Genomic DNA, 6,000 nt, shown 5'->3' on the forward strand with positions numbered 1-6,000 from the left:
CATGAGACAACGTGGGTCAAGTACTTACAACAGTGCTCGGCTCAATGAATGTTAGCTATTCCTGTCACTTTTATTATCGTTATCACAGGCAAGCCCTAGTTTTGCCACTTAGTACCAAATAAGCGCACCTCTCAAGTTTTAACTTGCACAGGAGACACCCAGGGGTCTTGGTAAAATGCAGCCCGGTTTATTAGATCTAGGCCCAGATTCTGCGCTTCTAGCAAGCTCCAGGGGACAAGGGTACTTCTGACATGAAAAACACACTCCTGAGCTGCAAGAATCTCCCTCACCCAGCACCTAGCAGGTGCCTAACGTTACTGACAAAAACAACGACCTCTTGGCATCTCAATGCCTCGTCTGTAAACTGGGGACTGGTACATATTCCACATGACCTCCATGGACTGGCATTACTAGATAAGAACACACAGGAAAGAACATTTTAAACAGCAAACAAGGCTATACGAGTGGAGGCGGTGGGATTATTAGTCTTCTATTCACCATGTGGAACTTGCAACATCATAAGCCTACATTTACCAGTGCAAGTATTAGCCTATAGGAAAAAAAGGCTCGAATTCTCTTGCTCAGAAGAGATACTCCATTCAAGGATCCTCCAGGAATTCTGGCAGAACACAACAGCTTTTCACAAGGGATTCCCAAATCAAAAGCTCTGAAACTTTAGAAATGTCATTTGAGGGCCAAGGAAAAGAACCACTTTGGCAGGGAAACTGTGGCCGTCTGAGGCCCTGACAGTGAGCTTCACTCTCTCCCAGAGCTGGCTAGCCTCCTTCCAGCCTTCATCAGCCAAGATCTCGAGTCAGGACAGCAACACCAACAGCATGAGACAGATGGGCACTGCCCTGGCAAAGCCCACACCTGCCACTCCACTAGCCGGCAAAGAGCCAGAGTGCAAGAAAAGTAGGGCTTGCGGAAGTCCAAGGTGAGGGCTTCAGGGAGATGCATCTGTCTGCGCTCCTGCACATAATCTGGGATCTCGTCCCCACGAACTGTAAGGTATGATGTTTATACCTCTGCCCCTCCAACAGGTTCGGAGTGAACCACCGCGAATTCTTCCCCACAGGGCACCTTACCAAAAAGTCCTTTCATCATTTTAAAGGCAGATGGCACCACCCAACATCTACCTAATTGCTCAGGCCAAAAACCCAGGAATCATCCTTGATTCCTTCAGCTCTTCTCCCAACCACCATCCTGCTGGTTCTGCCTCCAAAATATATCCCCAGTCCACCCTCTTGGACCCACCTCCGCTGCTACCCCTGCAGCAGGCCTTCATCACTTCTCAACCAGTCTCCTAACTACCCTCCTGGCCGCCATGCTTGTTCCCCTTAAAATCCATTGGCCACACAGAGGCCAGAATGATTTTTTAAAAAACCCAAAATCGACTACGGTCATTCCCCTTCCTAAAGACTTCACTGGCCTCCCAAGCTTTTAGAATCAAACCACAAGTGCTTACTCTAGCCTACAAGGCCCTGTATGATCTGAGGCCTCACCCCTCCCCATCAGCCCCCCTCTCCTCTCTCTCTCTCCTTCCACCCCAACTCACCTGCTCCAGCCACTGTTGGAGCAGTTTACCCTTGCTGTTCCTTCTGCCACTTTTCCAAATGGTGGCCTTGGTTTATTTTTCTTTTTTTTTTTTTTTCATTTATTTATTTTTGGGACAGAGAGAGACAGAGCATGAATGGGGGAGGGGCAGAGAGAGGGGGAGACACAGAATCGGAAACAGGCTCCAGGCTCCGAGCCATCAGCCCAGAGCCCGACGCGGGGCTCGAACTCACGGACCGCGAGATCGTGACCTGGCTGAAGTCGGACGCTCAACCGACTGTGCCACCCAGGCGCCCCTTGGTTTATTTTTCTACTGCTGCCACTGGAATGTCTGCTGCATAAAGCAAGGATCTCATCCATCTCAGAACCATCGTATCTTCAGGCTAGAACAGGGCCTGACACATACCAGGTGCTCAGCAAATGTGGAGCGAATCAAACTGAGGCTGCATAGGGCAGCAGCATTGAACCTGGAGCAGGAAGACCCAATTCCCATGTGAAATGGGCCACTTACTGGTAGCAGGGCTTCTCTTCCCTCAGGTGCCTGGACTGCAAAATGGGGAAATTAAATCTGTAACCTACCTTCCTCACAGGGTTATTAATAAGACCAAATGAGTGAAGGCACGCTTAAGCACTTCTGTAAACCACACGGAGAGCACTGTATTATTAAGTGCCACAAGAAAAGGATCTTTCTCAGGGCCCCACACACCAGTGGATAAAACGAAGCTGCTAACCCAGGCACCCAACAGAAGCCTAGGGACAAAAAAGAAGAGATCTGAACAAGCAGCTTTACTCTGCAGTAGGGCTAAACACAAGTCATGAATTCATTTAAAGAAGTCGAATCATTTCAAAAGCTAGTAACCTACAAACTACGTTCTGAGGTCCTTGAAGTATATGGCATTGGGACTGATTTTGTGGTTTTTTTTAAATTTTTAAAATGTTTATTTTGAGAGAGACTGTATGGGAGTGCAAGCAGGGGAGGGAGGGAGGGAGGGAGGGAGAGAGAGAGAGAGAGAGAGAGAGAGAGAGAGAATCCCAAGCAGGCTCCATGCTGCCAGCACAGAGCCCAGAGCAGGGCTTGAACTCACAGACTGTGAGATCGTGACCTGAGCCGAAATCAAGAGTTGGATGCTTAACTGACTGAGCCACCCGGACACCCCAGGACTGATTTCCACATCTTCTATTGTGCTTGGCACAGAGGGATTTAGTACACATTTACTCAATTGGGAGTTGACATCCTCCCACCGGCTTTCATCTCTCTTTGCAACCCATTCTGGCAGGGGATTGCATGTTCCTGGAGCGACCCTATAATAATACTGACATTAATATTCTACCGTGACAACTACTGTTTCAAGCTTGCAGTGACCTTCTGAAGTTGACAAGCCTGGTAGGATGCACATACTTCAATTTATTCACTCACCAATCATAAACAGGATATAAAGTATATAAATATAATATGTAGTATAGGTGAAGCCCAAATAATAAGAGCTAACATTTATCAAACAGGCCACGCACTTTAACGTATTAGGCTCCAATGAATCCTCACAACAGCCATACATAGTAGATCCTTTCATTATCCCCATTTTACAGGTGGGGAAACTGCAGCACAGAGATGGAAGTAAATTGCTCAGTGGCACGCAGCTTGGAGGTGGCAGAGCTGAGACTTGAACCCAGACAGCCTGATTCCATGCTTTTAAAACCAGTAGCTTGCAAGGAGAGTTGCACAAGAACACTGAAAGGGCCTTCAGATACTATCTAGCCTGCTTCTTTCATTTTAAAGAGGAGGGAACTGAAGGACAGAGAAGTCGCCTTTTAAACATTCCAGCTCTAGGGGCGCCTGGGTGGCTCAGTCAGTTGAGCGTCTGACTTCAGCTCAGGTCATGATCTCATGGTTCATGGGTTTGAGCTCCGCATTGGGCTCTGTGCTGACAGCTCGGAGCCTGGAGCCTGCTTCGGATTCTGTGTCTCCCTCTCCCTCTCTCTCTCTCTGCACCTCCCCCACTTGCACTCTGTCTCTCTCTCTCTCTCAAAAATAAATAAACATTAAAAATTTTAAAACAGTTCCAGCTTGGGGCGCCTGGGTGGCTCAGTCGGTTAAGCAGCTGACTTCGGCTCAGGTCATGATCTCGTGGTCCATGAGTTCAAGCCCTGCGTCGGGCTCTGTGCTGACAGCTCAGAGCCTGGAGCCTGTTTCAGATTCTGTGTCTCCCTCTCTCTGACCCTCTCCCGTTCATGCCCTGTCTTTCTCTGTCTCAAAAATAAATAAAGGTTAAAAAAAAATTTTTTTTTAATCCAGCTCTTTTTTGAGGTCCACACTTTGGATGGTATCTATTTAATTTTTTTTAATGTTTATTTATTTGCCGGGGGCGGGGGGGGGGGCCAGACTGAGAGGGAGAGAGAATCCTAAGGAGGCTCCATGCTGTTAGCACAGAGCCTGACGTGAGGCTCGATCTCACAAACGGTGAGATCATGATCTGAGCCACAATCAAGAGTCAGATGCTTCACGGACTAAGTACCCAAGCGTCCCTGGAAGGCATCTATTTAAATGAAGTTTTATATAAGATCTTATCTCCTCGCCACTGGAAGAAAAGCCTCTAACCATAGAAATCAGAAGAAACAAAAGAATACTCTGTGGCTTTGTAACAGTTATGGTTGAGAAAGCAGAGACATCAGGGTACAGGGGAGAAAATACAGGATTCACCTGGAAATGTGTCCAGCTCCACTACTTAATAGGTGTAAGATTCCCAGGCAAGTCATTCCCTTTTCTGAGCCTCAGTCCCATCTGTGAAATGGGGATAACGTCACCACCTACCTGGCAAAGCCTCCGTGAAAATTAAATGAGATAATGTACCTGAAAAGTGCTTCTTAATCATACACTTGCAAATAGCTACTAAGCTTTAAGCACGTCCCAAAAGACATAAGATATCTTTTTGCTCTGGATGGGCCAACAGGGTCCAAGTATTTGAAAATGACAGCTAACCTCAGCCATCTACAAGGACTTGACCTCTGGGTTTCCACCCCCAGGGCTACCTGTGCAGGTCCACACCACCTTCCCTGCTCTGCACAGCGTGGAGAAGTAAAACTGGGGGCGGGGGGTGGGGTGGTGTCAACAGGGAAGGAGTACACATACAGGCTGGCGCTCTACACACCTAAATCCCACCAGTCTCAAAGTCACCTCCTGGAAGCCTTGCCCACACCACCCCACATGCCTCCTAATGGCTTGTGGGACACTTACTATGTGCCAAGCTACCTGACAAATACTCTGTTTCATTGGCTTCCCACAGAGGTTCATTAACCCATTTTACAGAAAATGAAGGCTCAGAGATCAACTTGCCCAAGACGAGGACAAACAATCACCAAATGGAGATGCAGGGTCTCCAACGCAGACACTCCCGATTTAAAACTGGACTCTTGGTCCCCATGTCAGGGGGCCCTAAGAATTCTCCCTCGCCCCATTTAGGGCTCTTTCAACGTACCCACCTCATCCTCTTAAGCACTCTGAGCAGCAAGTGTTAGGAGACCCCTGGACAAACACTCGGCTGCAGCCTGAGAGGGAAAGGGACTGGCCCAAGGTCATACAGTGAACCGGGGCAGCGGTCGAGGTTCGGTCTCCAGGCTCTCGCTCCCCTGCCTCTCTCCAGTGGTGGGTCTCTGACCGCGGCCCCAGACGCCCCCGGGTGGCCCCCGGCCCCTGGCGGCCAGGTCTGAGGGTCAGGCCGCGCCTCCGCCCGAAGGAGGAGGGGCGAGGCCGCCCGGACGGCCGGAGGATGCCCGGGAGTCAGGGCAGAGGATGCTCCCGCTCGCCAAGCAGCAGAGCCAGGCGGCGGCGCCGGCGCGGGCCTCCGGGCGGATCGCGGGCGGCGGGCGCGACGGACCTGCCCCGGTGGCGCCCGGGCCCCTCCCGACTCACCTGAGCCGCGAGCCGACAGCGGGCGGCGGCGGCGGCGGCGGCGGCGGCGGCGGGGGCGGCGGCAAGCCCCGGGCTCAGCCATTCCCCGCTGCCCCGGATGGGGAGAGATGGTCGCCGCTCACTTCCTTAGCAACCCGGCTCGGCGACCCACTTCCTTGGCAACCGGTGTCAATTTCAATAACTTTATTGGGACCCGAGCGGCGGACAGGGAAGCCGGCGGGGCGGGGCACAGTACGGGCGCTTAGCAGGTACCTCACGCGCCTCTGTCCTTTCATCCACGGAAGAGGTGTGGGACGTGGCCTGACCCCACCTGCCGGTCTCTCGTGCCTCAATTTCCCCAAATGTAAGATGGAACTCACTGCCTCTTGCTCACCATGCGATTTCAGCCGCCGCTTGACCTTTCCTAAAGCGCTTTCACATCCATTATCTGGTTTGGGTCCCAAACCGCTACTGAGACTGGTCCCACTTAGGGTCACGCACTCAAGCCAAAAAAAAAAAAAAAAAAAAAAAAAAACCACCTTAGGAATCATTCCTTT

At 50.8% G+C, this 6,000-nt stretch overlaps 1 protein-coding gene across 1 annotated transcript in view; it reads right to left on the reverse strand.

Annotated features, from left to right (window-relative positions):
* KIF3B (kinesin family member 3B) overlaps positions 1-5,603 on the reverse strand; it is a 42,763-nt gene extending 37,160 nt beyond the window's left edge. Inside the window, exon 1 of the mRNA XM_043602609.1 lies at positions 5,465-5,603. The gene's annotated coding sequence lies outside the window, so the exon portion shown is untranslated. The remainder of the gene's footprint in view (positions 1-5,464) is intronic.
* Positions 5,604-6,000: the final 397 nt, after the last annotated feature.

The sequence above is a fragment of the Prionailurus bengalensis genome, chromosome A3, assembly GCF_016509475.1.
Source record: "Prionailurus bengalensis isolate Pbe53 chromosome A3, Fcat_Pben_1.1_paternal_pri, whole genome shotgun sequence".
NCBI lineage: Eukaryota > Metazoa > Chordata > Mammalia > Carnivora > Felidae > Prionailurus > Prionailurus bengalensis.